This window comes from Bubalus kerabau, chromosome 18 (assembly GCF_029407905.1).
Source record: "Bubalus kerabau isolate K-KA32 ecotype Philippines breed swamp buffalo chromosome 18, PCC_UOA_SB_1v2, whole genome shotgun sequence".
Lineage (NCBI taxonomy): Eukaryota > Metazoa > Chordata > Mammalia > Artiodactyla > Bovidae > Bubalus > Bubalus kerabau.
Window position 1 is genome coordinate 67,739,391 of NC_073641.1, and position 18,590 is coordinate 67,757,980.

At 44.4% G+C, this 18,590-nt stretch overlaps 1 protein-coding gene across 4 annotated transcripts in view; it reads right to left on the minus strand.

The window, feature by feature from the left end:
- Positions 1-18,590, minus strand: part of ADCY2 (adenylate cyclase 2) — a 456,786-nt gene that overhangs the window by 339,260 nt on the left and 98,936 nt on the right. The gene's annotated exons all lie outside the window — the stretch shown is intronic.

The window sequence follows — 18,590 nt, forward strand, 5'->3', positions numbered from 1 at the left end:
GTATCTGTGCTTCAGAACACATATCAGGACTCTCTACATTTTTTTAATCACAGCACTTTAAGAATATACCCAAGGAGAATGGATGGCTGCCACCTGTGGGGAGTTAGTTGAAGTAGATACAAAGAACAAGAACGTGAAATTAATAAGATAAAGCAGCTCAGAGGTAATTCCCCTAGAGGGAATCTCAAAGATTAAACACACAATTACTATATGACCCAGTAATTCCATTCCTAAATGTATACCCTAGAGAACTGAAAACAAGTACTCAAACAAATACATGTACACACACATGCTCATAACAGCAATATCCACAATACTCAAAAGAAGGAAACTACACAAATGCTCATCTAAAAATGAAAGGATAAATGACACGTGGGTTGTGCATACAACGGAATACTATTCAGCCCTGAAAAGGAAGACAGTACTGATGCAGGCTACAATGTGGATGAGTCTCAAAGGCATTAGGTTAGGTGAACACAGCTAGGGCAAAAGACCCCATACTGTATGAGTCCACTTACAGGAAGTATCCAAAATAAGTAAATTTATATACAGAAAGCAGATTGGTGGTTTTCAGGGGCTGTGGCAAGGAGGAATGGCAATTAACTTCTCAATAGGCAAAGGGCTTGATGACAATGTTCTAGAAACTAGACAGAGCTGGATATTGCACACACTGTGAATGCACTAAAAACCACTGAATTCTTTCCTTTAAAGTGGCTAATTTATGTTATGTGAATGTCACCTCAATAAAAAAAAAAATCAATGTGAAACAGCTTAGAGGAAAGTTTGGAATGGAAAAGAAAATGGTTTAGTAGGTAATAAAATAGGCCATTTTCATTACAAAAGCAGCAGAACATCAAAAGGGATACAAAGGTGATAAATCAAGTGGAAAAAAGACCAGACTGAAGTCAGAAAAACAGGGAGCATGAGGATTTGGTGAGCATCGTTCAGCACACAGGTCTTCACTCAAAAAGCAAGTGAGGCCAAGGAAAGAGCTTGTCCCACTTTTACAGGATGACCTGGGTTACTCTGATGTTGTTGTTTAGTCACTCAGTTGTGTTTGACTCTTTGCGACCCCATGGGCTGTAGCCCACCAGGCTCCTCTATCCATGAGATTTCCCAGGCAAGAATACTGGAGTGGGTTGCCATTTCCATCTCCAGGAGGTCTTCCCAACTCAGGGATGGAACCTGAGTCTCCTGCATCTCCTGTATTGCCAGGTGGATTCTTTACTGCTGAACAATGAGGGATGCCCTCAGGTTACTTTAAGGAATCCTGAAGCCCAACACAGTGGGAAGGACACAGAGCCGGGGCAGAGCTGTTCTGCAGGAGTTCGTATGGTGTGAATTCACATGAAGGACATGGACTATAGTCTCTGCTCTGGATTTAACAAAGAGAAGCCTGGGTGGACACCAGGTGCGATTCCCCTCCTGCACAGTCACGGGACCTTGTAACACGTATTACAGTCAAGAAGTAACTGTGCAGATTCTCTTAGGCAGGGTGTCAGCCTCAGCACCACTGACACCTGAGGCTGGAGAATTCTTCATGACGGACGCTGCGCACTGCAGGATGTGAGAGCAGCATCCACGGCCTTGACCCACTAGACACCAGTAACATCCCGCCTTCAGAGCTGTGACAACTGACATGTCTCCCGCCCTCGTCAAGAGTCTTCCAGGGCATAACACTGCCTCTGTGAGAACCACTAAGCTACAGGGGAAAGTTTTTTTCAAGAATGAGAAAAACAACTGCTGCCCAATCCCAGCCCAATAAGAAAGTTAAACCTACTTTGGGATCCATAATACCCAGCAACTTTACAGGAAAGACTTTCAAACAAGGTATTTTTATTTCTACACATAGGATTTATGCCAAACTCTTATATCCTACGTGCATGCTAAGTCGCTGCAGTCATGTCTGACTCTTTGTGACCCTAAGGACCATAGCCCACCAGGCTCTTCTGTCCATGGGATTCTCCAGGCAAGAATATTGGAGTGGGTTGCCATGCTATAAGAGGTATTAAGCAAATATTTTCAGGTATCAAAATTGACAATTACAAAGGCAAACTTCTTTGGCAACTACGTGTTTTTCTTCTAATGCAAAATCCTTTAGTATTTCTTTGAAATTAACAAAACTTTTGAACAGCTTAATTTTGGACTGCTTTTAAACTTGAATGTGATTTCAATTAATACACACTCTGCTAACAGTTTGAGCTTTGAAATGCAAGCATGCGGCAAGCTTATCTGCAGTAACCAAATGGAAAAAATAGTGGCGGTTGGTTTTCCCAATACATATAGTTGCTCCTGTTATTCACTTTTGGATGACAAAATGAAACTGTTAAAGGTCAATTAAGCAAGCCATATTCAATCAAGTTTTGGATTTTAGTGGCAGCATTTCAGGAGCCAAGTTTTGGGAGCTCAGGGAGTGATGCCCAGCTGCATTCAGCAGACTGGAGGGAGAGAGCCTAGTACCGTTTTAAGACCCATGGTGGGACAGTCTGCACTTTTTATTAATCCCAAAGGACTCTATTTTTTTTGTTTTTAGCCTGCTTTCCAAAACAACTTCAAATAGGGCCATATGTAAAATCACAATGGATCTGGCACACCTACAAAAGTGGGTGGGTATAGACTCCAAAATGTTGAATGCAGGCACTTGGGTTCCATGTTACCACGGGGACATTTCTGCCACTAATTCCCCTTGTATGTGTCTCTGTCCAAAGCCTGAAGGGAGAGGAGGACCAATCCAGTTCTGGACACTGCACAGAAACCCACATGAGCACCGGATCTGAAGAGACAGCCCTCATCTCAACAGAATCATTTCGAGAGTTTCTCTTAACTCTGGTCCAGCATCCACCTTTTGCAAGACATGCGTTATCTTCCCCTTGAAGGTCCACTTGACTTTCAAGCTCCACAAGTTTCAAACCAATTATGAGACTGTCCTTTATGTTCTTAAACCTGTTCCTCTTACCTGATAACTCAGTTCGAATCAGGATGCCTTCCTCTCCAATCAATCCAGGCATCAACGTTTGAGAATCAGTTCTGACAATTCTTCACATACATACTTAAAAAAAAGAAAATCTTCTGACTACCGAACTCCAGCATGTAGCATCTGACTGCTCCTCTCTGCTGTCACGGCCACTAGGCGGGCTCAATACCTTTCCATTCGGTAGGAAACCCTCTTCCACAATTTCCCTCCCTATTCTCCCCAAAGAAAGCATCCTTCCTCCCTTCTGCCCATTCCACCCCTTCCTCCCCACTCCAGGCAATCATCAGGACTCTTCCAGACAGTTCTACCTCTCCTCCTTCTCAGCATCGGTAGAGATGCATTGAGCATTTCTTTGATATTAGCTGAGGCCATGTGATTTGCTTTGACAAGTGAAGCATAACCAGAAATGATTCATGTCCTTTGTGGGTGGAAACTTTAAAACCAAATGCACCTTTTCCCAAGTCCCTTCCCTCCCTGGCAATCATGGAAACATGACATTGGATGAAGCTCCTCCCAGTCTTGGTTGCAAAGGAAGGACAAAGCCCCTCGACTGACCCACCTGGGTCTGTGAGCATGTGAGTGAGCCGTTACCCTTGATGGTGGCAAGACCTGGGCCCCTAAGCACAGCCTGGATGGTCCTGACTGATACCAAGCTCATACAGACACACATACATACACACTTGCACACATGCATGCATGCACATGAGAGGTTTTATTGATGGATTAAGTGGGATGCTCTTATATGAATTACTCTGAAATTTGCTTTTATCACTGAACTATATATATATACCATAGGCATCTTTCCAAGCCTATAGGAGTGGATACATTATTTACTTTTTCAGGTTAGTTCAGTTCAGTCGCTCAGTTGTATCCAACTCTTTGTGACCCCATGGACTGCAGCACATCAGGCCTCCCTGTCCATTACCAACTCCTGGAGTTTACTCAAACTCAAGTCCATTGAGCCGGTGATGCCATCCAACCATCTCATCCTCTGCCATCCCCTTCTCCTCCCACCTTCAATCTTTCCCAGCATCATGGTCTTTTCCAATGAGTCAGTTCTTCACATCAGGTGACCAAAGTACTGGAGCTTCAGCTTCAACATCAGTCCTTTCAATGAATACTCAGGACTGATCTCCCGTAGGATGGACTGGTTGGATCTCCTTGCAGTCCAAGGGACTCTCAAGAGTCTTCTCCAACACCACAGTTCAAAGGCATCAATTCTTCAGTGCTCAGCTTTCTTTACAGTCCAACTCTCACATCTATATATGATTACTGGAAAAACTATAGCCTTGACTAGACAGATCTTTGTTGGCAAAGTAATGTCTCTGCTTTTTAATATGCTGTCTAGGTTGGTCATAACTTTCCTTCCAAGGAGTAAGCGTCTTTTAATTTCATGGCTGCAATCACCATCTGCAGTGATTTTGGAGCCCCCTCAAAATAAAGTCAGCCACTGTTTCCCCATCTATTTGCCATGAAGTGATGGGCGTGGATGTCATGATCTTAGTTATTACCAGTAGCAAAATATCCCATAGAAATGGATGCACCACACGACTCCAGAATTTCCCTACAGACTAGCACTGCAGCATGATAGGAAGCCCCTACCCAACTGCTGAAGTAATGCTCTCACAGGTCTACTTCCCACCAGAGTCCTCCCTTCTTTAATCCAGCCCACAGACAACTGCTGGACTGGTGATTCTGAGTGTGGAAGTCTGTCCGTGTTTTCCTTAGATCACATTTCCTCGGGCTCACCCTGTGCTCTGAACACGTCTCTCCAAGGTTTTTTGTGATCACAGTCGCATGGAAACCATATGGTCTGGAGGTGTTTTCATCCTCACCCCCACCCTGCTCTGCAAGCATCTTCTGCTCCAGCCCACCCAAATCATCCCCTCACTGTGAGCTTGGGGTGCTCTTGCCTCTAGGTCTGCCATTCCCCATTCTCAGATGGTCCTGTCTCCTCTTCTTGATCCTCTGAAATATCACCTCTTTCTAGACCCAGTGCATATACAGACTCTTATCATTTCTCTGACAGTCTCCAGCGGCTCCCTGTCTCACTCAGAGGCAACTCCCGAGACCTGGCAACGTCCCGCCCATCCTCTTGTGGCCGCCTTGCCCTCCACTCTGCCTGCCCCCGCCTGCCCTTGCTGGCATCCAGCATCTACGGCCTCCTGACTGATTCTGGAGTTTGCCAGGGATGTTGCTGTAGTCCCTCTCCCAGGCTCCCTCTTCTCACTCAGGTCTCTGATCAAGTATCTATCACTCTACCTACCAGGCTTCCCTGGTGGCTCAGACAGTAAAGAATCTGCCTGCAATGCAGAAGACTCGGGTTCAATCCCTGGGTCGAGAAGAGCCCCTGGAGAAGTGAATAGCAAACCACTCCTGTATTCTTGCCTGGAGAACCCCATGGACAGAGGAGCCCGGTGGGCTACACCCCATGGGGTTGTGAAGGATCAGACACGACTGAAGCAACTTTCACTTTCTCTTACTACCCGCCTTCAGGGACTGCCCTGCACAAAACAGCAACTCCACTCCTTCCACACCCTGGTCCTCGTCACCTGCTTTACTTGTTTATACCTATTTGTTGTTGCTGTGCTTGCTAAGTTGCATCCCACTCTTTGAGACCCTACAGACTGTAGCCTGCCAGGTTCCTCTGTCCATAGGATTCTTCAAGCAAGAATACTGGAGTGGGTTGCCATTCCCTTCTCCAGGGATCTTCCCGACCCAGGGATCGAACTCGCATCTACCACTTCTCAGGCGTTGGCAGGCAGATTCTTTACCACTGAGCCACCTGGGAAGCCCATAACACCAACAGTTCTGAATTTGTTCATTTTCTCCCTCAGTGAAGCTTAGATGACATCATAAGGGTAGGAACTTGTTTCACTCACAGCAGAGACCCAGTGCCTAGGCCCCCAGTGGTGGGCACCACCTCGTAGGTGCTCCATGGATATTTGCTGTCGGCATGAAAACCTCTATTATACATCCCAATATGACCACAACCACATTCACACTATTCGCATCTGCCCACTCCATGCATCTCTAAAGACATCTCCCCATCTTCCTTGATCCAACTGACCTTGCCATGAACTCACCTAGACCAGTATTTTTTATCTTGTTCTTTGATCATACTTTACATAAAGATTACTTTGAGTCACTATTACATTTTTTTTTAGTGTGAATATATTTTTAGTGTAAAAGGGTCTTTAATTGGGAAATCCTTAGTCACCGGCTTTTGGTGCTGGTGCATCAGTGTGTGTTAAGGCTTCTTTGCGTGTCCCTTTTATGATCACCCTGGTTTTCAAGTTTAACTTTCTCCTCTTTCTTTCCTCAAGGTCTTCCCAAAGAAGAGGGGTTCATATCTGGATATACAGATCCCCTATATGTATGTGTGAGCAGATACACATGAAGGCATTATGCTGGTGAGATAAATCATACAGAGAAAGACACCGATGTTTTGTTTATATATATGTGGTATCACTTCTGGGTGGAATGTAAAAATTCCAACTTGTAGAAACTGAGTGGAATGGTGGTTCCCAGAAGCCAGGGTGAAGAAACAGGGAGACGTTTGTCAAAGGATGCAAAACATGCAGTTCAAGGGTAAGTAGGTTCTGGGGAAATAAGCACAGTGTTGTGTTTACAGTCCACAACACTGTATCACAGACATCAAAGTCATGGAGAAAGCAGATCTTAGATGTTCTCATCACAAAGAGAGAATGACAGTTATAGCAGGCAGTGGAGGCATCAGCCAACGCTCTGGCGGCACTCAAAGGGCTCTGTTAATGTTCGATCTGACCTGTCGCTCCTCCTCTGTGTACATCCCACCACTGGCTTTCTACAAGACGAAGAAACACTCAAAGTCCTCAGCATGCCAATAAGGTTTCCTGCTGATCCACTCTGGCTGAAGCCCCAACCTCATATCTCACCAACTCCCATCACCCCATGTTCACGGAACTTCCATACTGGTCCCACTGAGGTTCCTTCAACACCTCGGGGCCTTCGCACTTTCTGTTCTCTTGCCCCAAGTGTTCTTCCTTGATCTTCCCTTGGCTGGCCTCTTTTTGTCATCCAGGACTTACAGCTCAAGCATCACTTTCCAGAGAGAAGCACCAACCTCCCATCTAAAATAACATCCCCATCCACCCTCTAGCTAGTCACCCTGCTGAACAACCTCCTCTCATTATTGGAATTTGAACCCTTATATTTATATTTAACGAGGATGCCTGAGAGTAGAGGACCATCACAGCTGCACTGAAAGGCCCTCGTCCGTGAAAGTCAAACCAGTGCTTCAGAGTCAGCTGTGTGCTCGGTGCATTTGCTAACCTACGGGTGTCTGACGACTTCTTCCTGGGTGTACTCACAGTCTTCCCACTTCTCCCCAGTTCGTTGCCTGTCTTGACTGACTGTCCTTCCAGTTTGGGGAGGTGCAAATCTCCCTGGCACATCCATTATTCTCCAGATTAGTGACGACCCTGAACCAGCTGTTGCTTTGCGGGGCTCAGATACCTGCTAACTGTGGGCCTTGCACCTAATGCAGCCTCACCTGGGAGCCTGCTAGAAGAGCGGGCACTTGAGCCCCAGAAGTTTACTGCATCTGACTTTGTATCCTCACCCTGTTACCAGGTGGCTTGCCTGGAGCCACACGGATCTGATGGGCCCTGGGTGGGTTCAGCAGTCAGCATTACTCTCACTTTTGTGGCAAGGACTACAGAGAATTTCCAGTACGCTGACCACATGGAGACACTAGACAAGGTCAAAGCCTCCTGCTAAACAGACACTGATTTAATCAATGAACCAGTGAACTATGAAAAATTACTCATCTTCACCTTGGTTACTAGATTTTATTTCTTGAAGTCTCCAGACCAATTTGATTTTAAAATAAAGATCAATTTAAGAAATTATTTCCAGCTTCACTTCTACTACTTAAGCCAAAAACCCCAGGCCAGCAATTACTGCTGACATGTGACGTCTGGGCCATTTGACACACCTTCCTCCTTGTGGTCACTGCCCAGTTCTGCTGTTTTGATTTTCCAGTTGGAATCTCTCGTTTCAGAGGAAGGAACTGAACTGTCCATTTGAGTCATCAAGTTGCTTCTCTCATTGAACTGTGCATAGTTCAAGGAGAACTCCATCTTACTATGAAAAATGTGCTTAGAAGTTCTAGGAAATTAACTCTATGCTATTCTAAAACATCCTTAATGACCATCCTTCAGGATAAAAACTCTGGGACACCTTGAAGACTCAAGGATAGAAAAGCTTTTATTTTTCTTCCCAAGATATTTTTGGCCAAGAATATTTTCTGCATATCAACTCCATCTTTACAGAATATGAAAACATTTCTTTAAATGTTATATTATTAAGGGAAAGAATGCATATTATGTTCCTTGATGGAATGCCTGGGCTCCAAAGAGTACTGATGAAATCATGAATCACAGGGTAGCTTTCATTCTTCTGCTGAAAATGTTATTCAGAGTTAAGAGAGATTAATGACGGAATCAGAGGTAAAACAATAACCTTCACTGTGCCTTTTTTTTTTAATTTAAAATAGGTGGGAGGTATATCATACATTTTTAAAAGCATGAACAAAGAGAATAGTAAGATGTAGAAAAAAAAAAAAAAAAAGCCTGGTATCCTAGGGGAACAAAAGTAGCGTGCTGTCTTCGCCAGCCCTGTCTGTCCAAACCCTTAGCTCCTACTTTGAGACAGTGATGACTAATACAATTTCCTAATTTCCCTTCCACAGTCCCTTCTGTTTCTCCTGTTTTCTTGTTTGGACCTGGGTATCCATCTATGTATATGTTTCTTCTTCCTTTCTTCATCTTTCACATATTCACTGATTCACCAGTATTTAACTCTACAATATATGAGGCATTTTGTTCGCTATCAGGGATAATATGTGGTCCTTGCTCTTAAAACAGGTCACATCCCTGGAAGTGAAGGATAATCTCCAAATTTGTTCATTTGCTTCCTGTACCCCTTTTCCTGCCTGACACTCACATAAAGGCAGCAGGGTCTGTCTGCAAGTCTGATTTGTTTAGAACTAAAAATTTGTTTTTTCATACCGTTCATGGGGTTCTCAAGGCAAGAATACTGAAGTGCTTTGCCATTCCCTTCTCCAGTGGACCACGTTTTTTGAGACCAACCTACACAGCATATTAAAAAACAGCGATATTACTTTGCCAACAAAGGTCCGTCTAGTCAAAGCTATGGTTTTTCCAGTAGTCATGTATGGATATGAGAGTTGGACTATAAGGAAAGCTGAGCACCAAAGAATTGATGATTTTGAACTGTGGTATTGGAGAAGTCTCTTTGAGAGTCCCTTGAACTGCAAGGAGATCCAACCAGTCCATCCTAAAGGAGATCAGTTCTGGGTGTTCATTGGAAGGACTGATGCTGAAACTGAAGCTCCAATACTTTGGCCATCTGATGCAAAGAACTGACTCATTGCAAAAGACCCTGATTCTGGGAAAGATTGAAGGCGGGAGGAGAAGGGGATGATAGAGGATGAGGTGGTTGCATGGCATCGACTTGACAGATGTGAGTTTGAGCAAGCTCCGGGAGTTGGTGATGGACATGGAAACCTGGCGTGCGGCAGTCCATGGGGTTGCAAAGAGTCAGACATGACTAAGCGACTGAGTTGAACAGAAAGTTTTATTTTGAACTAAAATATCAGACTTCCCTGGTGGCACAGTGTATAAGAATCTGCCTACCAATGCAGGGGACACATGTTCAACCCCTGGTCTGGGAGGATTCCACATGCCCTTTAGTTTAGGGCAACTACACCCATGGGCCACAGCTTCTGCAGCCCATGCCCTATGGCCCACGCTCCCCAGTAAGAGAGGCCACTGCAGTGAAAGGCCAGCGCATCACAACTAGAGAGCAGCCCTCGCAAAAGCAGCGAAGACTTAGCAGAGTCAAAAGTTAGACAAATAAAATAAAAAAAACTGCAAATCCTCCTGTACTTAGCAAGCTGCTTTGTCTGAATATGAGCCACCAGCCTCATCATTAAAGCACTTACATGGTGTTTCTTGTGTCTGGAAAACAGTACAGTGTTTCCACGCCATCCTCCTGTTTCCCAGAGCACCTCTTCAGTTTTTCAAAGGTTTGTTCTGCATGGTGGTCACTGGGTCAAGATAACAATGAGAACACAGGGCACCTTGAACTTGGCTCAGTTAGGCTCAGTTTCCTAACATGGGCGACGTGGACACAGTTCTTTCTCCTCACCTCGCCCTTGCCATGGAGATGAGTAGCTGGAGTATTCATCTCTACCCCACTGACTTTGGACTTGGTCATGAGACCATTTCAGTAATGAGAAAGTGTGCTGAAGTGACAGCTACCTGTTCAGAATGGAGGCTTTCAGAGGCTTCAGTTCACGTGTCTTTGTTGTGTCTTGCGAGATCTTTCCTGCACTGCACAGACTCTCCAGTCCTGGCACGCAGGCTCAGTGGATGTGGTGTGCAGGCTTAGGTGTTTCAAGGCATGGGGGTCTTAGTTTCCTGACCAGGGGTTGAACCTGAGTCTCCTGCATTGCAAAGTGGATTCGTAACCACTGGAACACCAGCAAAGTTCCTGACCTGCCCTTTTGGCTGTCTGGTTTTCCACAACGAGAAGTTCATGGTCCAGAAAGACAAAGCTCTTTCAATTGAGTCTGGGTTATAGATCTGAGGCTAAAACAAAGTCCGGACTATTCCCTACCTGCCGAGCCTGGGGAGGGCCAACAGAGATCAGACAAATCCCGCCCCTTCAGATAGTGAGTATGAAAGAGAAAATATGCTATTACTGCTACAAGCCACTTGGATTTATTTGTTATTCAGAATTATCAGAGCAGAAACCTGACTAATACAGCAATGGTGTCATAAATGATGTTCTACTCTAATGAAAACCTCAAATACAGGTCACTGCCTTTGGGACTTCCAAAGACTTATTATGTTAACCTATTGGCAAAATAATTGGTAAGCATGGCTTCTAAGAAAACCATTTCCCAAGATGCCCAGGCTTCATAAGGTCTTGGAAGTGCATGAAAAAGTCTTTAGAAACAACAGAAAAAAGAACTGGGAACAGGTAGAACATTTCCAGAAATAATTGTTAGTGTACGGAAAGAACGTCATCCATCCTAGAATCAATATTTTGATGATCCCAAAATACACGGCAAACAGGACCTATTGACAAGTGTTTTCTTATCTTACAATTAGGAAGATCCAGGTGCTGAGGTGCTTAAGTATTTTGCCCAGTCATAAAGCAACATAAAAACAAGCCATGATCTTTCTGCTGAAGCTAAAATGTTATTTCATCCTAATCCCTGAAGGTGAACAGGGCAACATAAGGTGAGCGTTTCTGAGTGTCAGGGGTGTTCATGTTATTCAAAATAAAAAAGAACCTTGTGCATCCATCTGCTCTACCAAAAGAGTTTGTTCTAACACCAGGAAGTCCTTTTCCTTGAAAATTATTTTTCTCATCGAATGCAAAGAAAGAAAACAGCAAGTTCATTTGGAAGCAGTCAGGCAAAATGATGCCCATTAGAAATCATCTACTCACTCTTGCTAGTTATTAATACATGATTAGAAAAAATAATGTGCTCCTTGATGATTTTTAAATCATTTTTTTCAGAAGGTCATGAATAAATTTCTACTTTCTAAGCTTATATTTTTACAAAAGTGACTCTGTGAACATTTTCATCTCTCCATGGCTCCCTTTTTGTGTGTGCCAGAATGGACCAGGAGCCCACCCTGCGAGGGAAGGACTTCTCATCCTTCTAATCTGGCAAGTGGGTATCAGTCGAGAACACATACCACAAACTCAACCTTTCCTATTTCAGTTATATCAACTTCATTTTCATTAACTCTCAGGTTTAAATTATACAGTACACCGCCATTAAAAGAGCACTGATTATAAGGTCATATGCTCACAGACAGTCACAGCCTTGAGTAGCTAGTGTTACAAAACAGACAGCAATGCACTTCCACTTTGAGTAATTGCAGGAGTTAAAGTAGGAATACCCAGACAATTCCATTAATAGACTTAATCAATCAAATATGACATACTGGCCCCTTTTAAACCAGCTGTTTGGGTAAAAATAACTGCAGTCTTAATTTGTTCATCTTTTTTCTTTCTACTCAAATGTCAGCTGTTTCATTCTATCTTTACCTCCAGCCCTTAAGGAACTGGGATAAGGTCTCCACCGTTTGTGTTCCCAGTTTATGATAACCTAAATTTTGCATGTATGTATACTTTGAAGATTTAAAACATTGACTTTTCTATAGAGGGGCTTCCCAGGTAGCATAGTAGTAAAGAATCCACCGGCCAATGCAGGAGACACAAGAGACGTGCATTCGATCCCCAGGTCAGAAAGATCCCCTGGAATAGAAAACGGCAACCCACTCCAGTATTTTTGCCGGAAATCCCAAGGACAGAGGAGCCAGGCAGGCTACAGTCCACGGGGTCTCAAAGAGTCAGACACAGCTGAGCACAGCAGAGCAGCATAGCTTATCTATAGAAATACTAAAAACTGTTCTGCTATCCTCTGTCTGTATGAACTGGACACATTTCTCAGGATACATCCTTAAACAATCTATTACAAAATTGTTTTCTCTTTTAAAGTTCCTCCAATTGTTTAGACAAAGACAGTACGGAGGAGTTCCCATCATGCTAGGCTGAATCTATGGCTAATGGGTTGTGCCATAAGCAAGTACTACCTTAATTCTACTTAGGAATTATACTATTCCTACTAAGGAAAATACTATTGCATGAAACAATGTAGAAAAGCAGTATCACTGCTTCAGTAATAGGTGTTCTGTAGAAGATAAGGTGTCCTGGAAAATCACTTTGAATAATATTATTTTACAAGAACAACAACAACAACCAAAAAAAACCCCATAAGGTCTTCATAAAAACATAAAATGTTATGTAAAAGGGCTTTTATTTATATTCGCTGTTTTGGTCTTTATGAATATTCATGCCCATATTCTTTTGAAACATTATATTTATTTAATCTGAAAGGCCAGTGCTTCAGATGAGAAGAACTCATGTGGGGAAAAGAAGTGAATTATTCATTTAAAAACAAATATTGTCTGGTGACTCCATTTTCTACTTGTGTGTTCAACACCTCCATAAATCAGCGTTCAGTGAAGCAGCCTGTTTGTACAAGGGATTCTTCTCACAAAAAGACCCACCAAGTTCTAAATGCCTTTGTTTGCTTGTTCTCTCCTTCTGAAAGAGGAAAATCTTACAAGGGAGAATGCATATCCTTGAGCTGTAAAATGAATTATTTTTGTGTCTGTGTTGGCTCCGTGGGGCTTTCAGTTCTGGAGCTGGGATCAGGGTGGTGGCTGTCTGGATTCCTCATGACCCTCCTACACGTCAGTGAAAACCAGACGGTCTTCAGAGCAGGTCTGGTCTACAGCGATCATGTCACTCTGCAACACCACAGCTACTTTATTTGGCTTCTGTTCTTATTATTCTTCACAGAAGGGTCCAAACCATCTCACTGTCCCGTCAGCAGTGCTCTCATGTTAATACATTAATACAGGATCTGGTCTTTCCAAGGCTTATTTTAGTCTCAGGATTATTACGTTTTGGGCTTATGTCACACTTTTATGACATATTTCATGTTATTTAAAGAAACTTGATTCCATCACCAGATTCATAAAATGCAGCAGTATCAAACTATACATTTTATCAAACTTTGCCTGACTTTAAAGAATTGACGCCTTCGAACTGTAGTTCTGGAGAAGACTCGAAAGTCCTTTGGACTGCAAGGAGAACAAACCAGTCAATCCAAAAGGAAACCCACCTTGAATATTCATTGGAAGGACTGATACTGAAGCTGAAGTTCCAATACTTTGGCCACCTGATGCGAACAGCTGATTCACTGGAAAAGATCCTGATACTGGGAAAGATTGGAAGCAAAATGAGAAGAGGGTGGCAGAGGATGAGATGGTTGGATGTCATCACTGACCCAATGGACATGAATCTGAGCAAACGCCAGGAGACAGTGAAGGACAGGGAAGCCTGGTTTGCTGCGGACCGTGGGGTCGCAAAGAGTCAGATATGACACAGGGACTGAACAAAACCAAGAACAACAAAGTCCTTTCAAAAACAAGAAAGCACCACACGTAATTCTGGCTGGACAGTGCTTACTGTTGAAGGGATAACTCCCCAGTTACTACCTGAATATTAGTAACTGCGAATTGCTTACATAGGCAACATATTTCAGAGATCAAAGCTAACTAAACAGAAATGGGAAAATTTCACACTCTGGGTACATCCATAATTCTGTTACTTTGAAAATGCTTATGTTAAAACAGACTCACTGGGTTTTATTTTAAAGAGTACTCGATTCCAGAGTCTGTAAACTTTGATACCTGGCTGTGTGTTTGAGTCTATTTCAACTGTTTGTTTCCTGCTTCATAGCTGATCTGACCTCTGTCCTTTAGTAGTGGGTCCCTTGAACTACAAGGGGAAACCCCAGGTAGATGGGATCGTGGAAAGGGCATGAAGCCTGGATGGCACAGGCTGATACTGCTTCCAGAAACCGGCTGCTTGGTCCTCTCAACCCCAGAAGCCAAGGCAGCTGAGATAGAGCTACATATAAAAGCACCTCGACATTAAGGGCCCAGCCGAAACTCTCACTAAACTTGCCTTTCATCGAGTTTTTTCTTTTTTTTTTTATGGCTTGTAACCTCCCATGAAGGGCAACCACAGGGAAAGTAAATATGCTTATTTTCCATACTGCTTTTTTAGTAAACATCTATCTCCATCATGCTATTCTCTCCTCCTGAAATACTATCCCGACCTTCCAAACAAATGAGTTAAATTATGATCGTTCCTCAAGATGTGTCTCTATTCTACTGCTAGGCTGGCGTGTCCCACCACAGTGCCCACGAGCCCCCTCTTCTCAGTTCCACAAGGCTTCCCCGGGTGGGGACCACACTGCCCGCCCCCTAATGTCCATAACATCACACAGCCAACGGAACCCTGTGACAGCCCTATCCGGTAGGGTTCTCTGATGGCTAAGGAAACTGAGTCACAGAGATGGGGAGCACCTGCCCAGGTCCCCCGGAACAGCAGGCAGGAGAACGTGCGTTGAAACCCTGAAAGTCTGGTCCTCAGGGTTTCACAACAGCCCCCCTCCCTTGCCTCTGAGCTCAGCCCCAAACCAGCACCCGGCTACTAACTGATGTGACTTGAGGACTCAGCCCTTCTTAGAGTAACAGAGGTGTGCTGTTGTTCAGTCGCTCAGCTGTGTCTGACTCTTTGTGACCCCATGGACTACAGCATGCCAGGCCTCCCTGTCCATCACCAACACCCAGAGCTTGCTCAAACTCATGTCCATTGAGTCGGTAATGTCATCCAATCATCTCATCCTCTGTCGTCACCTTCTCCTGCCTTCAATATTTCCCAGCATCAGGGTCTTTTCCAGTGTGTCAGTTATTCGCATCAGGTGGCCAAAGTATTAGAGCTTCAGATTCATCATCAGTTCTTCCAATGAATATTCAGGGTTGATTTCCTTTAGGATGGACTGGTTTGATTCCTTTGCAGTCCAAGGCACTCTCAAGGGATATAAGAAAACAAGGGTTCAGAACGGGGAACCCATGTATACCTGTGGCGGATTCATTTTGATATATGGCAAAACCAATACAATATTGTAAAGTTAAAAAATAAAATTAAAAAAAAAGAAAACAATGACTGATTCCTTATTGTCTCCTATTCTTACCAACTTTCAGGTGTATACCTGTTGTCGTGCACTCCAATGACTACGTACTTCATTATGTTACATAACTATAGCACACTTCTAGGACACTTTCAATATCTCAGGAGATTTTTAAGAACAAGGAAAAGCACCTAGGACAATGTCATGAATCCAGGGGAAGCCAAGAAACAACTACTCTGGGCAAAGATGGGGTCCAGTGAGGTCTGGTGTAATTTTCTTTATTCCCACACCAAGCACCTACTGTGTGCCTGGCTTCATGCTTCACACAGATATGTCAGAGGGCAAAGGGTGCCGCGTCTTACTCTCACAGAGCTGGTGCCTCTTAGGGACCAGATAAACAGGCGTCTCTGATGGGGGGACAGGTGCTTGGAGACTCAGGGAGTGCCACAGAAAACGCAGACACGGGACAGCTTTATCTTGGGAAAGAACATTCCAGGGAGAGGAGACCATGTGGGCAAAGCCTGGAGGTGACACAGATTAGTCATATGAGAGGATTTTGTTCTACTGGCTTCCAAGCCCTCCAGTGGATCACTTCAATTGTGCCAAGTGCTATACATTACTGGTATCAGTGAACACCAGTGTAGACCAGGGTCATTTACTCTTGTACTAAAAGACTTCCACAAAGCTGCTAAGAACATGAACGGGTGAATTACACTAGAAGAGCAAATGCAAATTGACAGCTCCTTAAGACGTGAGCATGCCACTCAGCAGTTGCTAACAAGTCTACACCCGAATGATCTGCAGACACTGTTTCCTGTGTCTTTAGCCACCCACCCTCTTTCATCAGCCACAGAGGCCACACTCTCAGGCTGGGGTCAGATGGCAAGAGACGTGACGCTGAAGAAGCAGGCAGCCCACAGCCTGCCTCCCTGGCTTCCAGGTGAGAAAGGCAGTCTGAGACAGGAGGGCCATTCTCTGCTCTGTCCTGGGGCGGCTGGTTGATTATTCCCGACTGATGAGGATGCCCAGAGCGGGGAACCTCTGCCTGCTCTCACACTTGGGGCGCTGGCAGAAAACAGCTGCCCTGCCTTGATGTGGGGGTTGCCTGGTGTGGGTGGGCAGAGGAGGGCAGGGTTTCCATTCCTGGGTCCTACAGGTGGTCTTGAGTATGGATGGATGACAGCTTCTTTTCTCACTGTTGGCTTTCAAGAACTGTGGAGCACCCTGGGGGCACCCACCATATTGCACAAGAAATGTGGGCCCCTGGGTGCACCCACCATATTGAGGCAGTGCCCCATCTATTGCGGGTACCCCATGCGGCAGGAGACAGGCCCCAGGTTGATGCAGCTGGTGTCCTGCTGATGCTCTGAGGTGGGGTATCGCTGGGAACACTGGGGCCCAGTTGAGTACTGTTTTATGCATTTCCTGGCTGACACCTGTGCACAGAAGGCCCTGAGTCTAGGGGAAGGACAAAAAGGAGGAGAAGATGCAACTGGACTCCATCTTGGCTGAGATGTCTGCGCACACCAAGACCAAACATGGAGTTGACTGGCCAGGAAAATATCCAGAAAACAACCCCTAAATAAGCAACCTAAGCTGCCCTTATTGCATGCAACTCTGAGCTCACTTGTGTGGCCCTTTCACATGTATTTTGCCTTTTCCACTCGTACTTCACTTCTAGTAAATGCTTCTATTGTTTTTCACTACTTGCTGAATTCCTTCTTCAAAGAAGACAAGCAGCAAGGTCCTTCTTCCCACCACTGGAATCAGCATAGCTGAGGACTCTGTGCATCTGCACGAAGTCATCACGCCATATAAAGGCAGGGGAGTGGTGTTGTGACTGGGTGGCTGTGTGTCTCTCCCCTGCTCCGTGGATATACCCAGCAGGGAACCCATCCATCCTGAGAGCTGGGAGGACAATTCTAGAGGCCACAGGCCCTCAGGCTCTGGGTGGCCAGGGCAGGCAAGGTTGAAGGTGAGCTCAAAGCAGACTGGGTCCAATCTCTCCAACAGTCTACACCTGCCTTCCCCCGCACCATTTGTTTTTCCTTTGGAAGAGAATTTCAACTGATTCTGTATTGGAAAGAAGAAAAACACTCTCTTTGGGTTAGAAAACTATCAATGTCTAAAACTCAAGTAACAATTGTTTCTATAAGTCTCTCACCAGCAAAAACACATTTCCTAAAAATTATTTCTCAATTTTTATTCTACCCCCAAACAACTCAAGTGGGCCTTATGAAGCATCACTACAAAAAACCTAGTGGAGGTGATGGAATTCCAGTTGAGTGATTTCAAATCCTAAAAGATGATGTTCTGAAAGTGCTGCACGCAATATGCCAGCAAATTTGGAAAACTCAGCAGTGGTCACAGGACTAGAAAAGGTCAGTTTTCATTCAAATCCCAAAGAAAGGCAATGCCAAAGAATGTTCAAACTACTGCACAATTGCACTCATCTCACACACTATCAAAGTAATGCTCAAAATTCTCCAAGCCAGGCTTCAATAGGACATGAACCATGAACTTCCAGATGTTCAAGCTGAATTTAGAAAAGGCAGAAGAACCAGAGATCAAATTGCCAACATCCACTGAATCAGCAAAAAAGCAAAAGAGTTCCAGAAGAACACGTACTTCTACTACTGACTATGCCAAAGCCTTTGCCTGTGTGGATCACAATCAACTGTGGAAAATTCTGAAAGAGATGGGAATACCAGACTACCTGACCTGCCTCCTGAGAAATACGTATGTAGGTCAAGATGCAACAGTTAAAACTGAACATGGAACAACAGACTGGTTCCAAATCAGGAAAGGAGTACATCAGGGCTGTATATTGTCACCCTGCTTATTTAACTTATATGCAGAGTATATCATGCAAAATGTTGGGCTAAATGAAGCACAAGCTGGAATCAAGATTGCCAGGAAAAATATCAATAACCTCAGATATGCAGATAACACCACCCTTATGGCAGAAAGTGAAGA